Genomic DNA, 22,059 nt, shown 5'->3' with positions numbered 1-22,059 from the left:
CAAACCGAAGGGTGATGCATGCAGAACACAGGCAAGTTCTAGAAGCTTTGGTAACGTGGCAGGTATGGGGTGCTGAGGAAGAAGCACAGGCCAGCCACTCGTCCCCCACCCCTAAAGGGTTTTCCCAGGAAAGCAATCCTTGAGCTGAATCTTATCAGAGAAGTAGGAGTCTGGGTGACTGTGACCTGGGAGAAAAGGGCATCAGCTATCCAAGGGGGAAGGTGGGTGGAAAAAAGGGCTCAGGAGAGGCTGAGTCAATGGTTGTGTGTATCTGGGTGGTCTGGCATGAAGAGCAGAAGTTTAGGCCATGCAGAGAAGGAAAATAGATATCTGTTCTTAGAAGGGCTGGGGCTTGACAGTGCTGGGCTTGTGGTCGTGGGTTTGGCTCATCCTCAGAGAAGATTAGCTCTACAGAAGAAACGTTAGCAGCTTCAGAACCAGGCTGGTGGCTTGGAAGAGCCCAGGAGTGAGAAAGGGAAGTAGCAATCAGGGAGGTAGGAACAGAGCCCAGGGAATGGAGTTGTGTACCCTTCATAGAGAGGCTCTGAGCTCCCCAGCACAGAGAGGCTGGACACAACAGTGTCAAAGATGAGAAGGAAGGAAAGTGTTGTTTGGCCTTCACAGTTAGGAGGCAATTGGTGACTGGCAGGGACAATTTGCTCTGTGTGTAGGTGGGTGAGTAGGGAATGACAAGATCCAAATTGTTGGGATTTAAGACTGAATGGCTGGTGAGGAAGACATTTCAAAAGGTGGACAGACAGGAAGTCGAGGCCCTGAATCAGAGAGGCAGGGAGGGCTGGGAACTGGATGGAATTTTAAGGTGGTTCAAGGGATCCAGGTTTCAGTACAGTTATGGTGGTATAGGTATTAATAGTTTAACTTGGCCTCTGAGTCCTCTCAAAGATTATATTATGTTCCCATATAAAAAAGCACCAGGAAGTTCCTCCTCTATTGCCTTTTGATGGTACCTAGATGTCTGGGCTGGGGACAGGTTCACCAGAGAGGTAAGCTTAAATTTGTGACAAACTGCACTCAGTAGCCAAGGACATTTTATCTAGACTCCATAAAGTCCAGAGTCAATACATCAAGGCCATGGCATGGAAGTCACACAGTCCCAACCCTGCATCTGCAGAAGCTATGATGCTGGGGGACAGCCAGTACCAAGCATGAACTAAGCCCGAAACAGTGAAATGAGTCTCATCTTAGGCTTGGAACTATCTGCTGTCGGCCACAGTAGGGGTGATGCACTGGACTTGGGAGTGTCGAGAGCCTGTGAGGTTTCAGATTAATACCTAGTAACTGATCTTGGCTCTCATTAGGAAATTCAATGTATGGGAAAGGGGAGGTGATATTTCTTTTGTCTTTGCTGTGGCTCAAACTATGCCTAGCACTCATCCATAGCCAGGCTCTACAGGAGGCGCCAAGACAGAATATGCAGGGGCTAGTGTACAAATCCCATGAAGATGGTTGGGCTGACTGGAGTCAACTGAGAAGAGCATACTCAAAGAAGGTGTTTCTGAGTAGAAATCTTGAAAGATCTGCCATAGAACGGAGGGACCAGACAGATGTGCGAGTGTTCAGACTTGCTTCCCTGAGTTTGGGGGGATTACCGCTCTCACTTCCCTGTACACTCAGCCAGATGTTCCATCCTTCAGGCTCAGCTTTGCTCCCCCCACTACCTCCTCCACTTCTAGGCAGTCTTCTCTAATCCTTCGTCTACAGGAAGCTTTGTTTTGCCCTTAACCAAATACTTCCCAATATGTTTTTGTGTGCTAGCTGTGTGACCCCAAGCAAGTCATTTATCCTTTGTGAGTGGGGATAAGGGACCCATAAACATTTTTATATTTTTCTGAATTGGCTAGTATAGGGCAGAGGGGTGGGGAGATTGTTGTTTGTTTTACTGTCTCTTAGACAAAAGTGGGGTAACAGCAGTACCCACTTTCCAGGATAGCGCCAGGCCCCTGTAGATGCCCAGAGATGGTAGATAATATCAGCTCTTATTAATGTCGTCATGTCTGTAACTGTGTTTCTCTTGGAGGCTGCGAACTCCACGTGGGGATGTTTGTGTGTGTCCTTCCTGGCTCTCACATGGACGGTGACAGCTAGTGGCTCCTTCTGCTCTTCCCTGATTTCCATCACCTCACTTCTGACATCCTCTTCCTTTGGGAAATGTCTCTCTATTGTCACATATTCATGCTAGGTCGTCAGTTAAAATTTTATCCATCCCTGCTCTACTGCCATCAGGCAGACATGTGACTCAGATGACACCAACCATAGACCTCCATCCTCCAGCCACAGTGATTGCTCCAAGGTATGGGCATAGTACCAACCAGACTCCTTCCCATGTATGTGTTAATGATAGGAGGGAGAGTGTTTCTTCCTGTTTAGATGCATGCTAGATGCTGTGGGCATCTTTCCTACCCACTGGAGAAAGCCAAGCAGAGCAAGAGAGAAGAGTGTAGAGAGGGTGTTGGCAGCCTTGACTCCAAGCTATGGTCCTCATGACCTTGGCTTTTGTCCCTCTTCTTTATTCCTGCAAGCTACATCTTACCCTCCTATAACACTTCTATTATTCATCCCACCTAGTGGATCGCCCAAAGTTCCTGAGGCCAAAGGACGAGGAGCAGCTGCCTATGGCCATGGCTGGAAGCATGAGGACTTGGGAAGTTACTGTATCAGGCCACCTTGGGTTTGGGTCCAGGTATTCCATTTGCTAGCTGTGTGACCTGGGTTTTCTTTGTCTATAAAATGGGCAAAGTAGGGATGGGGAGATGGCTGAGAGTACTGAAAATGCTTGTAGTGAGAGCATGAGGACCTGAAAGCCAGGTATGGTGGCTCATATGTGTAATCCCAATGCTGCGGTGGCAGAGATTTGCCCACTGGGCAGCCAGCCTATATGTAGCCGTTGGTTGCCAGGCCAGTGGGCACCCTGTCTCTAAGTAGGGGGATGACATTCCAAATGTCCACTTTCTATTAACTGTGCGACCAAATCACAGTTCCCAAGCCCCAGTTTCCCTCTTTGTCAATAGTTTCCTGATAACCTCTCTGAGAATAATTAAGACAATCCATGGATAGTACTCAGCACAGCCCTTAGCGGGCAGTCAGTACATATTAGTGGTGTTGGTACTGGGATCTGGAAATTTTCCTGAAAACAACGTTGGGAATGAAAGGATCCACGCCAAACTTACGGTAAATGTTTAGAGAGAGGCATGTATGAGTCTTCAGACTGACAGGGTTCCATCTAGCCCTCTTTAGCTAGACAACAGTGAGGCTCATTTTAGGAAATGCACAGCCCAAGACATTCCCGCCATTTACTGTCCGTCATAATTTCCCCAACAAGCTTCTCAAGAGTTCCCAGCCCACTACCCTGGCTCTGCATACCCTGCTTGCTCCTGAGCCTTCTGACCCATCTGTAGCATTGCAGAATTGGAGTCAACCGCACCCAGCAGAATCTTGTTCTTGCCAAGACCAGCAGGTATTTTTCTTCTTTTGTTCAAAGTGATGGAATTGTGGTTCCCTAGCCTGGAGATTCTGCTTGCTCCCTGAGCCTTGTCTTCCGTGGAAGAGGCACGGCTCTGCCTTCCTGATTCCCATCCTGCCTCTCTACTGTTCATTCATCCTGCTTCTCCAAAGGTCAATGGTTTTTGTATTCTCCCCGAGTCCTCTTCTCATGCCACTCATGTTTTTCAGGGCTGAATCATCCAGGCCGCCTAAGTTCTTGTTTGTTTGTTTGTTTCTAGACAGGGTTTCTCTATGCAACAGCCCTAGCTGTCCCGGAACTAGCTCTTGTAGACCAGGCTGGCCTTGAACTCACAGAGATCTGCCTGCCTCTGCCTCCTGAATGCTGGGGTTAAAGGCGTGCGCCACCACTGCCTGGCTGCTACTTAAGCTCTTAACTGTATTTTCTTTTCTTTTCTTCCTTTTCTTCTTTCTTTTTTTGTTTCTTGAGACATGGTTTCTCTATATAGTCCTGGCTGTCCTAGATCTCTCTATATAGACTAGGCTGGCCTTGAACTCACAGAGATCTTCCTGCCTCTGCCTCAAGAGTGCTGGGATTAAGGGCATGCACCACCAAGCCAGGATTTTGACTGCATTTTCAATGAGGCTGTCTCTGCCCACTGGACATTTCCCTAGTGATGACTTGTGGCTGCTTCCAACTCAATGTGCCCATGTCTGAACCCACTATTTCTCTCTTAGATGTGTCCTTCTCTGTCTTACCATCTCAGAGAATGACTCCTGCTCCATGAACACCACAAACTTAAGATGTTTCTATTCTTCAATTTCTCCTATCTATGGAGTCACTCAGTTCTGTTGCTGCTACTCTAGTTATGGTAGTTATTACAACTACTTGGCATTGGAGCTGCTTTCATCGTCTCTCTGTGGATGGCAGACCAGGTCTTGTGTCTGTTAGCCCCTGCACGAGCCTATGACCTCCTACTGGATCTTCCTACTTCTCAGATTCATCCTGAGGAGGCTCCCTCATCAAGACCCCCAACCCTCATGCTGAAGTCAGCTAGCTTTCCTTTTTCTTCCTTCTTTCCTCCCCTGAGGCTCTCATATATCCCAGGCTAGGCTCTCATATATCCCAGGATATCCTCAAACTTCCCATGTAGCCAACGATGACCTTAAATGTATGATCCTTCTGCTTTTACCTCCTTAGTCCTGGGATCATAGGTGTGTGCCACCATCTCTGGTGTCTGCAATATAGGGACTTGGACCCAGGACTCATGCATGTTAGGCAAGCATTAGCTGAGTTACATTCTCCTGGTGTCAGCTTTCTGACCTGCCCTTTTATTATTATTATGTCAGGGCTCTCTTGTCCATCCAAGGTAAGTTCATCTCCTTAGTGTAGCATCGACGTCTTTTCAGGAGTTTGATTTTTTTTTTTTTAAGAAGACAAGATTTCATGTGTACTCCTGGCCTGGACCTTACTATGTGGACCAGGCTGACATCAAACTCACAGAGACTTGCCTCCTGGGTGTGGGGATTAAGGTGTGTGCTACTGTGCCCTGCAGGAGCTTCCCCTCGACTGGCAGTCCAGTCTGGCAGTCCTCTGTCACCCTTTGCTCCATGCTGCTGAGGACCGAGCTACCTGCAGCTTCTCCCTGCTCACTCTCTGCCTGAAATTCAGCCCTCTTCTCCAGGTCATACACCAGGCCCTCCTGGAACTACAAGTTCAGTGTTGGTCACGTACTGGCACAGCAAATCCACTCTGTCCACAAGACCATAAGCTGCTGCGAGCAGGTACTGGATTGTGCTCACCCATTGCCCTAAAGGCCAGCAGTGTTGGCAGATGCATTGACCAATTTGCCCCATGAGCCAAGGCCTTCAGTTCAGTCTTCAATTGAACATTCTGCTGCTGTGAGTCAAATCTTCGTTAGAAAAAAAAAATCAGAATTTTCCTGGAAATGCGGCTTTATTTTCTGATTTATTAAAAGTCACAGAGAGAGGGACCGCTGCAGTGCCTAGAAGTTTAGCTTCTTAGTACATGGTGTGACCTGGTTGTCTTTCTTATTTTTCTTTTTCACTTTTTGTTTGTTTGCTTGTTTGAGACAGGGTGCTATGTAGCCCTGGTTGGTCTGGAACTTGATATATAGATCAGGTTGACTCCAGTCTCACAGAGATTCACCTGCCTCTGCCTCCTGAATGCTGGGATTAAAGGTGTACACCACCTACTGTTTCTTGGTCAAGTAGGTCCAGGCTGTTACCTACATGTGAGTCTTATTTTAGCCTTCATTCCCCAGAGAGGGAAATACAAGGGTTGTGTATCATGGTTGATACCTACCAACCAGCTAGGGAGCATTTGATAAATATTTCACCCTAGCTTTGCTGCCTGCTTTTATGAATAGTTCAGCCAGGTTCTGCCACTTTCTCCAAACCCCCAGATTAGCCATAGTGATCCCAACCTCTTTTTCATGTCACCCATTGGTGTTTGTGCCCAAGCCTCAAATGCTCCTGGAGGACTTTTCCTCAGAGTTCACGGTCTTGCGTGGGACTCGGCTGTTTGGCTGAGTTACATGACATGAGGACCTGGGAAGTCTACGCTTTCATTCTCTTTCACAGTTTTTCACAGTTTCCTGTTAACTGTGACAACATTTTGACTTTTGATTTTAATATGTTTATGTACAAATATCTAGAGACAACTTTTTTCCATCCAATATATCTGAGAGACAAATTGCTCAATTGATCTGAGCTGGCTATTGTCAGTTTCAAGGTATGTTTTGTGAATACTGAATGAACCACTAACCCATTTGTTTGTTTTAAATCTTTATTAAACAATATATTTTTGAGATGAACTAAGATGGAAAAACCTGGAAGGCAGAAGCATGGTGCATAGCTCAGAGAACCTCCTCTTCCCTATCCTGTAGTTCGGATCCTGTCCTAGAGGAGCCCAGTGCTGAACTCTTCCACATTGCTGTGCCCCAGCTTCATCTGCAGATGGGATGTTCAGATGCTCCAAGGGAAAGTTATTCTGTGGATCACAGCCACACACATCGCCCCATCGGTCTGCCGGCAGCCCTGGGAGCTGGGGAGTTGTCATCCTTGCTCCCTTGGCGGCCCTCACCCCTGCTTTATTTCCTGTCTCCACTCTTCTGTCACTTAAACCTCCCGCTCTGTCTGTCTGTCTGTCTCTCGGCCCTGGCTCTGTTCCATCTGCATTTGAACCTGCTTTCCAGACTCTTCCATCTTAGAGCTGCGGCGGCCTCACCACCTCTCCAGGGGTTCTTGGCTTCCTGTGTAGTCAGACTTGCCCGGGAGTCACTGCTTCTCTGCCTCTCCTTCCCCCTGCTATCCTGGCTCCTCTTCCTTCTGCACTCCCCACTTACCTCCATCATGTGAAAAGTTAAGGTCACCTTGACCTCCAAGGCGCTCCATCCACAGGACACATTTGAGTCCACACTTGACTTTTCTTCCTGCTGCATTTGGACAATGGGCCACACAGCTCTTGTCATCCATCACCTTTTCATCTGCTGGAGGACATCTGGACCTACTGGGTTTCCCTGGCTACAGGCACACAGCTAATTGGCTCTCTGCCTGCACATCTTTGAACTCTAGGGTTGTTTAGGGCTCAGCTCTGCATTTCTCTTCGCCTTTCTTTTTCCCCTCTACACCCTCTTGTCTGGTGATAGCACTGTGGCTCCTTCCAAATCCACATCTCCAGCCTTGGTTCTTCTCAGCTTCATGTGTCTTAGCTGTTGTAATGAAGGACACCACCTTCCCTGCTGAACTGACAGATCCTGACTGATAAAGTTCAGGATGGTTAAGCAACTTGCTTGAGGTCACACAGCCCATCTGTAGCAGGCTCATTTCAAATACCTTTAGTTTTGGTGCCTCTTTTAACACACATGCATGCGTCTTTATTAACAGTAATTACTCTTTATTGTAGCTGCCTGTCCAATGATGCATCTTCCCTGCTAAGCCACACTCTGTTAAGGCAAGGATCATACTGTCTTATTCATTCTTTTGGTCCCATTTTGGAATTCAGCACTGAATGGGGAAGGAGGACCATGGGTGTGTGCTGATTGTCTTTGAGTTAACAAGGCTACCAACTTCTTTTCCAAACACCAATAAAATTCCTTAGCTCAGCTATGAATTATGTCTCCTTTAATTTTCATTTCACCTTAAGTCTTTGGAAGAATCATACTGATAAAAAATAAGCTTGGCTATGGTGGTACACACCTTTAATACCAGCACTTGGTAGGCAGAAGCAGACAACTCTCTGAGTTCAAGTCCGGCCTGGCCTATAGGTCGAGTTCTAGGACAGCCAAGGCTTCACAGAGAAATCCTGTCTTGAAAAGTCAAAATAAATAAACAACAATAACAAAAACCTAAGAGGCTAGAAATAATTGAGGCAAAGATGATTGGCTCTGTCACCATGGCTACTGCTCCTAGCCAATTTTGCCCTTTGTTCCCTTCAGTCACTCTTGCTCTGGTCACTCTTGCTCTGACCACTCTCCCACTGTGGGATCCTGACAGGGGCACCCCCACCCTACTCCTTAGAAAGCCTCCTTTGTGGAGGTGGAGCTCTCCCTCGGTTGGTAGAGTGCCTCTCTGGTGTGGGGAATCTGGGGTGGACTGTCCAGCACTGCATAGACCAAGGGAGAGGCGAGCACCAGCAATCCCAGCTCCGGAAAGGTAGAGGCCAGAGGGGCAGACGGTCAAGATCATCCCCTGCTGCACAGCGGGTTTTAGGCCAAGCAGGGCTATGTGAGACTCTGCCTCCACAAAAACAGAATTCTCACTCAAGTCATAGTTGCATATCTAGGAAACAGTCCCAAGGGGGCTGAAGTCTTAGCCGTGATGGGGAAACAAAGGGCAAGTGAGAGTTCAAAATGATAACTGAGGTCTGCTTATTCCGGGGCTGGCAGAGCCTGGCTGTGCTTTTGCACTTCCTCAGAGGGCTTGACCACCTGGCCCTTTATACCTTGTGGTCGAGAAGAGGAAGAGCAGGGGCTGCAGGCCAGCTTGCTGGGGAGCCAGGGTTGCGGTGGATGAATCGAAAGGGGGAAGGTGTGAGACTGAAGATGAACTCTGGGAATAAGGGCAGGAACCTCCGGATGGAACAGCAGGTTCTTGTCAGACACACAATTTAATTCTGAGGCTGTAGTCCTTGTGCCTGGGAGATTTTCTAGCTTGCAATAGTGTCATTTACAGATGGATTTGCAGCGGTGAATTACGAGTTTGTAAGCAACAGCTTCTCTGACGCCTTGAAGAAAAAAAAAGCTTATCCCTCTGCAAATTATAAATTCATAACTAACAGTGTTATCCCACTGAATGCAAAACAAATTCATTACTGACTATATTATTCAATTGAATATCAAGTGAATGAACCAGGCAGGGGTTGTGAGATGGGGGATGTGACAGGAGAGGGGACCCAAACAGTCCCCTCTTGCTTTCCTATTCTTTGTATCCTTTTGGGAACATCTGAAGGTAACCCGGAGTGGAGGACCCGGGGTGATGATGTGTCCCATCAATGACCACCACTTTGACCTCACACCTCTTTTTTACGATGATGATCCAATCACTTCAGTGTTAGCTTATGATTCTCTTGTGGGAATTCACAAGTGGAAGTTCTGAGTGGCAAGACCTCAAAGGGGCATCTCTCCTGGAGTCATCCACACTGAGAGGCACGGAGCTGCCATGCCAAGAAGAGAGGTCAGAGCCGGGGCCATGATTAAGTATCAGAGCAGGGACAGTCCGGTGTCTTTCCAAAACATTCTTCTCAGGCTTCAGGCTTCAGGGACTAAGACACCTATCTGGGTGCTTCTGGGTGGTGGGAACGAAGCAGGCACCCACAATATGCAGACTTCAGGGTCTGTGGGGGAGGAAAAGACATACTTGGTGATTCAAATTCTGTATTCTGATGCTGTGACCAAGGTCCAATTAGTAGGCCATGGATTTTGCTTCTTGTGTTATGATTATTTTAGAAAATAAGAAACTATAAGTAAAACTAATATATATTATAAATATATAAAACTAACATATATACAAAATATATATCTAACCCATAATTTCCTCCAATGGGTTTTAATGGAGCCAGCTTTAGGGTTAAATCTGAAACTCTACTCATGCCTCAGTTCTCATGGGAAAATCATTCATTCAGGAACTTGGGGCTGGGGATTTAGCTTAGTTGGTAGAGTTGCTTACTTAGCATGTTTGAAGTCCAGAACCTGATGGTACATACTTATGTATGTAAGGAGGTAGGAGGATTGGAAATTCAAGATCATTCTCAGCTACAGCAAGAGAAGGACAGCTATACCCTGTCTCAAAGAAGGGAAAGAAAGAAAAAAAACCTTAGCGTTCAACAGACCTAAAACTTGGTGTGGGGCAAGAGATGGGCCATACTCAGCTACACAATTAACTTTTCTTTATTAAAGACAGGGTCTCACTGTGTAGCCCAGACTGGCCTTGATGGAGCTTGCTATGTAGATCAGGCTGGTATTGAACTCACAGAGTTCTGCCTGCCTCTGCCTCCCAAGTGCTGGGATTAAAGGTGTGTGCCACCACTGCTGGGCCACAATCAACTTTTGAGAACGAGAAGGTGTCTATGGATTGGAAGCTTCTCTGTACTCCCCAGCCCACCGGGAGTTTCCTGGCATCCACCTTGGTTTCTCTTCTCTCTTCTCCGATGGTGTTGCCTCTTTCTGTCACCTTCCTCGGGAGCAAAGAGAAGTCCCTCTTATCTCTTGTAAGCTTAGAGTGCTGATACTGGCATAGGTCTAAACAGTTGATTCAAGAATTATTTCTCCCCCAAAGAGTTTCCAGATGGAGCAGAAATTTTAATGCCAGCTCTTAAGATAAGATATTTTAACCTTATTTTGTGAGTGCATATATTTTTCAGAATAGATATTCTGCACAGGAAATGTACCTGTATTCATTAGTACTATCGAGTCAGCTTGCTTCTGTGTCAATACCTAGACCTATGTTTTCTGTTTTAATGGCTGCATATTAATCCACGTGGTTTCTTTAAACTTTTGTTGCTGTACATTTAGGCTGTTTCCAATTATTGCTATTGTAACACCCACATATCATCTTTGCACATTTATCTAATTATTTCCTTGGTTCTTAGAAGTACAGGTTCTAAGAATGCACTTTCTGGAGGCTTTGCCATATTGTTTTTTTTTTTTCCCCTCAGAAAGTCCATGGCAACGTATACCCTTATGAGCAGCTTCTAACATATGTACTCTAGCTATGCCTCAGCCCAGTCTCTGAGGTTTTAAGGAAGAACATTATGACCATTGTGATAGAACAGTGGCGAGTGGTAAGAGATTCCCTAAGGATGCAGGGTCTCGTGAAGCAGGAAGGGGAGCCACAAGCCCCAACTTCTCTTCTTAGACCAGGTTCTTGCATGGTGTCCATGAGAGGGTTGGAACTGGGCTGGCCAACTTTAAGAAGAAAGACTGTTCTCCTTCACATGTTGGGGGGCAGGGATGAGTAAGGGGTAGTGATGGTGGTGACATATGATCTTAATGTGACATTTATGATGGTGATTGTGGTGTTAACTGTGGCAGATAGGAGCAGATAGCCATGGTGGAGTTCTCAAGAACGTTGTCATTGATAGTGATGGTGGTGGTGTTGCTAACCATGATCAAGGTCATGGAGTCTGAATGGTGACATGGTAAGGGTAGATGTGGCATTGCTAAAGAAGAGGAGGTGTGGTCTTGGTAAGCTAACAGTTATGATGTAGCCATGCTGGTGAGGGTAAATTATGGAGATGCTGAGGTTGTTAGTGGTGACAGTGGTGGTGGACCAGGTGGAACCAGAGATGGAGGTGTTGATAAAACTGTGGACCATTAGTCATGGTGTGAGATGCAGTGAGACGCAAGAGGTAGAAATCATGGTGCCTGCCTGGTCATCATGGCAGAGAGAAAGGGGTGGGGAGACAGGCATTGCACAGTGGTGCTCGGGAGACTTCCTGAGGGTAGTGTTGGGATCTTGTGGAAGTATAAAAGTGGCTATGAACCAGGGCTTGCACATGGTCCAGACTCTGGCTTCCTCTCTCTTCTCCTGCTCCTGCCTTTCAGCAGTTCCCTGAGTCTCTTCACTTAATGGCGTTGCCTGGTAAGAGCTCTTTCTCTGAATCCCCAGGTACAGCAGGAAGCCTGCTGTGTGCTGTGTGTGTGCACAAAGCTCTAGGACTCTCTCCTTGGGCAAGGACGTCTGGAAAACTTTAGGATGTGGAAGGCACATGTCTGAGTGGCCAGCATCCTAGGCACCAAGGGGTTACTCTGTGCCCAGCAATGGAGCTCAGGAGCTCCTCTCAGACGCCCCTGCTCCCATGCAGAAGCCACTGGAGCCAAGTGGGGGTTCATTTTGGGGTGGGGAGAGTCTTTCCCCTCCCATTTAATGATGCTAGTGACCTCAGAAGGTTTCCATGGTGACAAGACCAAGAATCCAGGGGGACTTGGTGAAATAGGTCAAATAACCGCCTTTGGAGTATTATCCTACACACTGGGATTGGGGAGAACTCTGTAATCATGGAGCCTGAGGGAAAAGGAGAGGGATAAGCTCATGCTAGGCTGGGGCTCAGAGAAAGGCCTGCAGAAGAGTCCTGTGCCCACCTTTGTTACTGTGCCCATCTGATGCTCTCAGAAGGCTCCCTGTGGTGGTGTCATGGAGTTGAGTGCGGCCCCTCCTAGGAACAGCTGACTGCCACAGGACACCTACAGAGGGCAACTCCCAAGAGGAAGAAACACGAGTGGCTGGTTCTTAGATGAGAAGGCAAGGATAGCAGGAAACAGCAGAGAAGGGGTGTGAAAGCCAAGGAGGGTGGCCTCTGCTCAGGTCGGGATTGGCTATCCCAGGCTGGGTTTTCTAAAGAACATCTTGGGAACATGAGCAGTGGGATCCCCGTGACCAGGTTTGATCCAGATGTGCACACTGCCTGCACCCCGAGGTTGTGGGTTACCTGGGACACAGTCAGCAAGGACAGTGATGAGGACATGATAAGGACATTGGCAGTGCTTGATGTAATATACCCCTCCCTTCTTTCCTTCCCTCCTCTCTACACCACTCGGTAGCCATGACCTCCTGATGGCTTCTGAAGCCCCCTTCTGCTCCTCAGTGTTTTATAGCTTTCAGGCTGAAATGGCTTAGGTTGCGGGCTCTCTCTGAGGGTAAGTGATAGAAAGCAGGATCAGTCAGCTTGCGAGAGCCTTGTGCTCATGTCAGGTCACACTCCGCATGCTGTGTGTGAGTTAAGGTTTGCAAACTTCATTTTCTAAGTAGGGCCCTAAGAACTGGGCAGCTGCTTCTTTGCAGCCCTGATGGCGGGAGAGGCATGCTGCCCAATCAGGGTCCTCCGCCAAGACCTAGAGGCAGAGAAGCCTGGATGTTGGCTGAATGTGTCTTTACAGAGGAAAAGACCTCTTGGGAAAATCTGCTTTAATGAATCCAGGGAGCAAGTCCTGGATTCATGGCGGACACCTGAATACTAGTGCCCACCAATGCAGTATTGGGTGTAGGGATCAAATTCATGTCATCATACTTAAAAGGCAAGCACCTCACTGACTAAACTATCTCCTCAGCCAACATGCCAGTTTAACAGGGTGTTGGGATTCAAACTCAGGGCCTCAGGATGCTAGGCAGGTACCTTACTTACTGAGGGATATCCTTATTCTTCCTGTTTTTCTCTTGGTGCTGGGATGAATACAAGGCCTTGCTTATGCTAAGGCTGGACTGTGACACTGAGCTGTACGCCAGCCCTCACCACTGAGCAGTACTCCAGCCTGCACCATTGAGCCATACCCCAGCCCCGAGGGCTTATTCTTGAGCCTTGAATGCCCCTTTAGTCACATCTCTATTCATTCTGGAACTTCTTTCTTCTCGTTTCTTAACATTTTCCAACTGGGTTTTGCTGGTGTATTATTTTGACACTGGCCATCTTCCTGACCTCTTCTCTACTCTGTTATTAGTTTTTCGGTTGATTCTCTTGAGTTTTCTGAATAAACAATCCTATCATGTACAAATAATGATAGCAATTTCTCTTCCTTTTCAAATGTTACGCTTCTTTTTCTCTTTTAATGCAATAATGTATTGGCTTAAACTTCCAGAACAATGTAACATAATTATGGTAATAGCAGGCTTCCTTGTCCCACTGTGACTTAAATATGAGGCCCCCCAATAGTGTTTTATTACTAAGAATGAAGCTGATGTTGGCTGCAGTTGTATTTTTTTTATTGTGTCAAGGAAATTTTTATTTGTATTTACTGAGTTTTAGCCAAGTGGATGGCCAGTTCTATTAAATTCATTTCTAGTGTCTGTTAAGAAGATCACATAATCTTTCCCTTTCTGATGATTGATGTGACTAATTACACGCTCTGTTTTCTGGTATGTCTTTCTCACTGTTTCTGGCACATGTCTGTGCAGTGGAGAGGAGAGCCATCGACCCGGGGTCAGGGCAGGGAATTCAGGTGGGATCTGTGCTATGCCTGAGTCCCTGGGGCTGTCCCCTGGTTCCAGAGTGGAATCTCGGGAAAGCACATTGTGATGCCCATGGCGTTGACCTGGGGCTCGGGGGCAGGATTGGGAGAGTTAGTCCCAGAGTGATCTTTCTAAAGTCTCACCAGGCCAGGCAGCTTCCTTCAGAGGCTCTTTGCTGCCTTGAACAGAAGACCCAAGCTCTTGGTCACTACCTAGGGCCTTTACACACAGCCTTTCCACTCATCTCACCGCAGCGTCTACCCCCCAAGTACCTCCAGGCAGGTGGCAAATCTGAGCCTCCTCCCAAGGCTCTGACCCTCTTATGGAGAAGCTTCCCTGCTGAAATATCTTCCCTCCCTCCTTCCTGTCACTGCAAGGAGGGGGCATCCTAGAGGATCGAAGTGCCTGTGCCACAGGCCTCTTTGGTGCTTCCCTGGGTAGGGTGGGCCCTGTATTTCAGGAACCCCAGGGATCTGAGGATTATCTTAATCCCTCAATTCTGTTGCTGAGCTCAGAACCAGCTCCAGGACAAATGCTCAACCAGCCCCAAGTGGAACACACTGTTTCCAATCGTGTTCACATCCGGCTCGCCTCCCGTACACAGGGCAGTGACTGGCCATGCTTTCTATCTTGGCTCCAGCAGAGGATCCTGGGAGGCCTGAAACCCTGGCAGGCAGCTGCAGCTCCCTAGAGCCTCTTTAGAAAACGCAGCCGGCCTTGTTTCCTCCTCATAAACAGCGACTGAGCACAGCATCAGGCCCCAGGGGAGACTGTTCCCCCAAAGCTGCTGCCATTGGAAATGCGGGGGGGGGGCAAGTGGGCCCAGGAGGAACCAGATGATTCTGGATCATGTCGGAAGGAGCAGGAGGGGGTATAATGGCTGTGTCTGAATTTTTAGGTTTGCAGTACATTCTAGAGACTGGTGTCTGGTCCACCCTATTTCCTTTCTTCTTCTCCATCCAGCCTCAGGCTAGCGGCCTGCCACCTCCTTTCCAAGGTCTTCTCACCTCAACAATGACTTTTCTGTCTTTGCCATCACTCAGCAGCTAGCTGGAGCATGTTCAGTTCTTGGGACAAGCTGATAACCAGCGGAGGACTGTTGGGTGGCTAAACCTGGAGTGGGTAGGCACAGCTCAGGCCAGCTCCCTCTTCTTTGTTGACCCCACCCTCAAGTTTGATGGCATCAAGGGTACCAGCTTTGGTCATGGACTTAGACCTTAGTTACAGTTCTAGCCCCACCCCTCATTATGTGACGTTGGGCAAGATTTTTGTCTTTTCTTCCACCTCCCTGAATTTGTCTCTTCGTCTATAGAACAGGGTGTCCACCTCTAAGGTTGTGAGGGTTTCATGAAGTGCCTGGGTGACTGTAACCCTGTCCTACAGGGTCTGACACATAGTAGGAGCTCAGTTAACTTTAGTTATTGGTCTGTAATATAGGTCATGGGAGGCAGGCTTTCTCACACATACTCCTTTCCACGGAAGAAACTGAGGCCTAGGGAGAGGCAGGAGCAGAAGTTGCTGTGTTCTTTCCCCCATCTGTGAGGCCCTAAGTCAGAGAGAGCATCCACTGGGAGTAAGAGCATTGGACTCAAAGCCTCGGCTCCGTAAGACCTTGGGTCTTTGGCTTCTTCTGCACCTGCTAGCCATGGATAATTTGTCTAACAAACCTTTACCCTGTGCCCTGCGAGTGTCCATCACAGTTACATGCCCTTTGCATTAAATAACTTTATATGATCAATAACATTCAGTATGTATTAATTTCAACTCTTCTGACAAACACACAGGGAAGATGCAATCATTATTCCGTCTTAGAGATGAGAAACTGGAGTAGCTCCATAGTTTTCCCAAGGTCACACAGTGAGTGAGTATGAGGGTCCCTGTGGGTAGGTACCTCATTGATGTGGTACTTTTGGATATACCCAGATCAGGCTCTGTGATGGGATCATAGCAAGTGACAAGCACCCAAACCTTCCAATGGTAACGTGGGTCACTGGAGACATTCTTGGGATTTCTTGGTAGCCTGGGACTGGGGAGAGTGGAACATCAACTTCATCTTTTTTTTTTTTTAAGGGTCTTATATGGCCCAGGCTGCCCTTAAACTTGCTGTATAACTGAAGACGGCCTTGAACTTCTGATCCTCCTGCCTCCACATTCCAGATGCTGCAATGACAGGCATGACTGACAGGACTCACTGTCCTGGTTTACGTGGTACTGTGGGTCAAACTCGAGACTTTAGTGTATTAAGAAAACTCTCTTCTGAGCTACAATCCCGGCTTCGCCCTACAAATGCCAATCACGGAGGCCACGTCTCAGGCCATCACAAGTGTTTCCCTGGAGAGAGGACTGTGGAAACTCGGAGCAGAAGAGCCCTTTATTATTCAGAATAGCCGCACTATTTAATTTACTATTAATAACAGCTCTCCGGTCAACCTTCTCTTAAGATGTGAGAAGGGAAGAGATGTCCCTCCCTTCCCGCGCCTCCTCCCTTCTTTTCACGGAATACTGTGGACTCAGTCACGAGAGCATGAGCTGTTTGGGGGGTTGGTGTGGGTGAGATGGAGGCCCAGCTGACATAGCCAGCCCAGCTTCCCTCCTCCTGTAGAACTTGCTCTGTTGCTTTCTCTGGTTTCTTTGGAGGCCGTCGCCTTTCTGTGGTCAGATGTGTTAGCTGAGGGGGGCATGTCTGTCTTGTAGGCTGAGCAGGAAGGTCACCGTCTGATCTGGAAGTGATTCTACAGCTGAAGATGAGAGAAGGCTGCTGTCAGCCACCCTTGCCCTCCTGAGGCTGAGAGTTGGTATGTGCTCAGAGGCCACAGGCAGGCGGAGGATCAAAGTGGCTGGGGTTCTTTTGGGAACTCACACTCTAAATGAGTTCCCAAATTGTCCTGCGGGGCCTCATGGGGCCTAGTATAAGAAGGAATGTGTCCAGAGTGGGACAGGGTCTTTAGAACTGATCCCAAGACAGGCAAATACTTGGCCCAGCAGTCAGAAGACTCAGGGGCACTGAGACTAATGCCACCAGAGAGTGTGTGTGTGTGGGGGTCTGTCCATTTCACCTACAGCACCGCTTACTCAGCTCCATTCAGTGTGCAGGTGCTGGGAACATGCGGAGCTCCTTGGAGGCAAAACACAGTTGCTGCCACCATAGGGCAGTGTTGAGGCAGAGTCACTGTGTCTGCATAGGGCCAAGCAAGAGATTCTTCCCCAGGGCTGAGCTTGGCTAATTCATACTCATTAAGGTGGCATACCAGCTCTCATACAATTTGAACCTGACTCGCAGCAGCCTGCCATATTCTAGCTCTAGTGTGATCTTGGCTATGCCAGCTGGCCTGCTAGTTGTCCTGCTGGAAGATAAAGGTCCTTCACTCTCTCTTTTGACTTGCCCGGCTATAGAGCTGGAAGACAATAGCTGTCCCCAGGGAAAGGGTTGTTAACATCCTGCCTCTCCTCTCATCCCTGGGATGTAGCCAGGCAGCCTCATCTCTTCTGTTTTGGACCCTTCCATGCCCTGGCCATCTGTAGAGTGGGTGAATCCTAGACACCCTTGCGGGGGTGGGGTGGGGGGTGGGGAGGGGTTGAAGAGTGTGCTGTCACACCATGCTGTGGGCTGGTTTCAGTCTGCTTGATGTAACACTGGCTTTTTTTTGCCAAGCCAGAATCAGTTTCTTATACCTGCTCGCTCGCTCTCTCTCTCTCTCTCTCTCTCTCTCTCTCTCTCTCTCTCTCTCTCCTAACTATACCTAACTATACACACTACCAAGCAGAAGGAAGCCTGGCTCATTGTAAGGCCTTACTCTTTATTCAAGGAGCAGTCTCGGGTGTCTGAATGGATGCTTGAAGACCCGTCTTTGCAATTAACACACTGCTGCAGTATTATTAGCCTCTGATAGGCAGGTCTGCCTTCGCCAGAGACTATAAATATGTGGGGCCAATGACTCAGCAAATCTGTTGCTATTTTTCTTGCAGGTCCGTGTGGATCTGTGTCTGTGTACACCATGGCCCCATCTCCCTGCAGCTCCCATGGCTAGTAACCATGGAAACACAGTCCTCCCCAATACCATACTCTGCTGACAAACACTGGGAGTCCCCCCAGCCCCCTCCCCACCTCAGGGAAGGAGCATGCACCTCACCAGTTCCCGGTTAACAAGGGATGGGACTGATGAAGAGTGACATTTGCTCCAGGGTTTTGTAGGTTCCAGCCTGGCCTCCAAGTCCTTCATTTGCTGGTCTGTGGTCAAGGCCTGGTCACTTGCCTAAGACAAGTGTTCTGTACCCTAATGGAATTGAGGGTGGCAGTGAAGCTCATGAATGTTGTGGGCCCCGTGGCAGGGGAGCTGGGGATCAGGTGTATCAGTGGTGGTGAAAGTGGAGGTTCATTAGTGTGGGGTAGACACTTGGAGCCTTGTTTCTCTGTTGAGAGAAGCTATGGAAGAGAGTATGGGCTTCTAATCTTTCCTCTTTCCCACCCCTCCCTCCCTTTCGGGTTCCATCGATCCCTCCACGAATGTCTCATTCACACTCAACTGTGTTTGTGCCTGGCGCTGTGCTGGGTACGTGCTCCTTGGGGACCACTGGCTTGTAGACAAGGCAGTTTCTCGAATGATTCTTGGGAGTCCTGGAGATGCGAGTAGAGCAGAGCAGTGGGCACGAGAGGGTGACTTCCGGGGGCCTGAAGCCCTTGGCGTATGTCTGGAGGATGGGGTCCACCAGGTTGGGGGATGTAGTGTTGAGTATGGGTGCGGATGAGTGAGAGACACCTCAAGTTCTAAGTCTGCCTCTAGCCGGGGCCGCCCTTTAGGAAGCTGCCTAGTTTTCTGACTTGTGAATGGGGATGATGACACCTACCTGGTTGGTCTCTGCTCCCAAGGACACGGATATTATTGTAAAGAGAGGTCAGGACTGTCTTTATGTCCCCTGCTTTCTTGCTTTCAGGTCAAATGAGAGAGCGGGACTAGATGGTATGTAGATGCTTTCTCTGCCCGCAGTTTCCCCATGTTCAAAATAGTAAGAAGCAGCTTCTAACAGGAGGGAAATGTTCAGGGAGCTGGACTCACACTGTCAATAGCCACCGTTGTTGGAAGCAACTTTTTTCTTCCAGCTTTAGGGAAAGCAGGGGCTGGACCCCAGCTGTCACCTCTGAGGATATCATCCTTTCCCTGGAGCTCCTCCAGAGACTGAACAAGCACCGAAGCCAGCAGCCACACTGTGCTGTCCTCCGTCCTACTCTTCTGCCTCAGGAGGGGAGAAACATGTAAGCGCAGAGATGTGAGGACTATCTGGTCAACTCCTAGTCTCCAGGCCACTTAAATCCCAGTTCTCAGACTCCCTCGGGGCCTGAGTATCTGATACCACTGAGTATCTCTTTGCTAGCTCATAGAGACATCCAGCTAATTAAGCCAGTAGTTCTCATGAGCCTTTTACAGGAGTCGCCTAAGACTGTCAGGAAATACAGATATTTACACTGCAGTTTATAATAGTAGCAAAATTACAGTTACGAAGTAACAACAGAAATAACTTTATAGTTGGGGTCACCACTACATGAAGAATTGTCTTAGAGAGTCACAGCGTTAGGAAGGTTGAGTACCACTGCGCCAAGCTGATGTGGAATTTCCATTGCTATTTCCAGATGGGGAATCTGAGGCTCAGAGGGCTGAGAATCTGGTCCCAGGTCACACAGATACAAGGCCAGGGTCAGGACTTCAGTCCAGGTCATCGGTGACCCTTTATGCCACTCTGCAGCACCCCGACACCGTGATGAACAGTGATGGCTGCACAAGCAAGGGGACCGGAGTTTGGAACCCCGGAATCTCCATAAAAACCAGGCATGACAGCCTACGCCTGTAATCCTGACCGTGGGGAGGCAAAGACAGAAGATCCCGGGGGTTTCCACCCAGTAATCCTAACTTAATCGTAAACTTCTGATTCAGTGAAAGGCCCTGTCTCAAAAAACAAAGAGAAGAGTGATTGAGGAATGGTACTTGGCAATGTCCTCTGACTGCTACACATATGAGCACACCTACATGAATCACACCATGTCACGCACAGAGAATAGTATGTATGTGATTGTGAACTGTAAGCAGCCTGTAAGGGCCATATCTGCAGGAGAACACGCATTCAAAATAATTCTAAGATGATGCCGATATGGTGTGAGTCAGGGTGCAGATTTACCCCAGGTGGGTTTGGGGAACTTGTCAATCACAAAAGACTGTATCTGTGTTTTACTTAAACAGTGAAAGCAACATACACAGGCGGTGGATTCCAGGCTCCATGAGTACCAGGTAGGGCTTGGTAGGCAGTGATCTTCAGAGGGGGAAATTCTTCAGACAGATGTTACTGTTATGGGCCAGGTCACTTCAAGTACTTCCTCTGTCCTTCAATGATCCACGGAGCAGCTTCCCTACCCGTTTTAAAGATGGGAACTCTTACATCTACAGATAGCCTGGCCCCAGCTAAGACTCCTGGTGACAGTGGATACATAGCCTGAACGGGCCATCCCTGTGCTCAGATTGATGACTACTCTGGTTGTCATTGGAGAGCCTTCATCCAGTGATTGACTGGCAGATTCAGACAGAGGCAGATCCAGAGACCCAGGGCCAAACATTGGGCCAAGCTTGGGATGTCCTGCTGAGAGAGAGAGGAGGGATTGTAGGAGCCGGGGTGGGAGGGTAAGTGGGAGGGAGGGGCTGGGGGGGTGTCAGGGACATTGGAGGAAACCCCACAGAAACAGCTAGCCTGGCTCATGGGAACTCGCGGAGTCTGAAGCAACAACCAGGGAGCCTGCATGAGACGAACCTAGCCCTTTGCATATATGTGGCAGTTGTGTCGCTTGCTCTGTTTGTGGGACTCCTGGTAATGGGAGCAGGAGTACCCGGTGCTTTGGCTGGCTCTTGCGAACCTATTCCTCATGCTGGATTGCCTTGCGCAGCCTGAATACAAGGGGAGGTGCTTGGTTTGATATGCTCTGCTTTGCTGATTGCCATGGGAAGCCTGCACCTTTCTGAGCTAATATGGAGGAGGGGTGGATTGGAGGGGCAGAGGGGAGAGGGTAGGGAGAGGGAGGAGAAGAGGGAGGGGAGGCTGTGGTCAGGATGTAAAATAAATAAATATTTTTTTTAAAAAAAAAAAAAGGAAAGGAAAAAAAAAAAACACAGCCTGGGTCTGAGGTTATCCACGGCTGTGGCTTAGTTGGTTCATACGCCTGCCTAATAAGCAAATGCAGAGACCCTTGAGCTTCGTCTTCTGCTGGTCCTGGTTGTGACTTACCACAGTCAGTCCCAGGCTCTCGGAGCTTCGGTTTTCCTGCCTGCAAACTGCATGGGCTCAGCTGCCTTGAAGGGTCTTCGTGAGGGTTCAGTGAGATCCAGTTTGCCTGGTGGCCCCTGGGAGTTGGGGACTCCTATTCAAGCACCACAGTTCACTTTTTCTTTCTTCCTCTTCTTTGTCCTAGGCACGCCATTCTAGATGCCTGGTTCAGTGAGCCAGAGGCTTCCGCCTGAATCCTGGTTTGGCTGTGTAGAAACAACGTCACATGTGGAACACACAGGAGTCATGTTAAATGCCATATACTCAAGGCTCCAATGCCACCCTATTATTTTCCCCACTGTGCAGATGTGAGAAGTGGGGATTAATGTTTCACGGGCCTCACAAGGTGACTTAGAGTTTCCCCCCTTTCCTAGCAAAAATTTCTTTCTTCCTTTTCTTTTTCTTCTACTTTCTTTCCTTTTTCTGTAAATTAAAATTGGTCAGATAAAGCCTCTAAGTCTGGAGAATTTCCTAATAGCAGACTTTTTATTAATTCAATCTGAAGCTGGGTGTGGTGGCACACATCTTTAATCCCAGTGCCCTGGAGGCAGAAGCAGGGAATGCTTTAAGTTTGGGGCCAGTCTGTTCTGCAGTGTGAGTTCCAGGATGGCCAAGACTACACAGAGAAACCCTTTCTCAAAGCAAAGCAAAACAAAACCAAACCAACACCGCCACTAATAATAACAATAATAATAATGAAAAAAATTCCCAAATCAATCTGTTCACATGTTTTGGGGTAATTCCTGTTTTCTATTTCTTCTTTCTGTTTAGTAAGTTCCTTCTCTCATGAAGGTGAGAAGAATTCCTACCCAGTGGGGTCATTGGGTAGAGACA

The 22,059-nt window shown here is 48.2% G+C and overlaps 1 long non-coding RNA gene across 1 annotated transcript; it reads left to right on the top strand.

Annotated features, from left to right (window-relative positions):
- The first annotated feature begins 19,024 nt into the window (after positions 1 to 19,024).
- Positions 19,025 to 21,671, top strand: LOC113455488. The gene is made up of 3 exons (XR_003376588.1): positions 19,025 to 19,174; positions 19,550 to 19,816; positions 21,371 to 21,671. It is a non-coding gene; the product is annotated as an uncharacterized LOC113455488 (long non-coding RNA).
- Positions 21,672 to 22,059: the final 388 nt, after the last annotated feature.

Source organism: Microtus ochrogaster, unplaced genomic scaffold (assembly GCF_000317375.1).
Source record: "Microtus ochrogaster isolate Prairie Vole_2 unplaced genomic scaffold, MicOch1.0 UNK49, whole genome shotgun sequence".
NCBI lineage: Eukaryota > Metazoa > Chordata > Mammalia > Rodentia > Cricetidae > Microtus > Microtus ochrogaster.
Note: the sequence above shows the minus strand (reverse complement) of the source record. Positions and strands in the feature narration are given on the sequence as shown.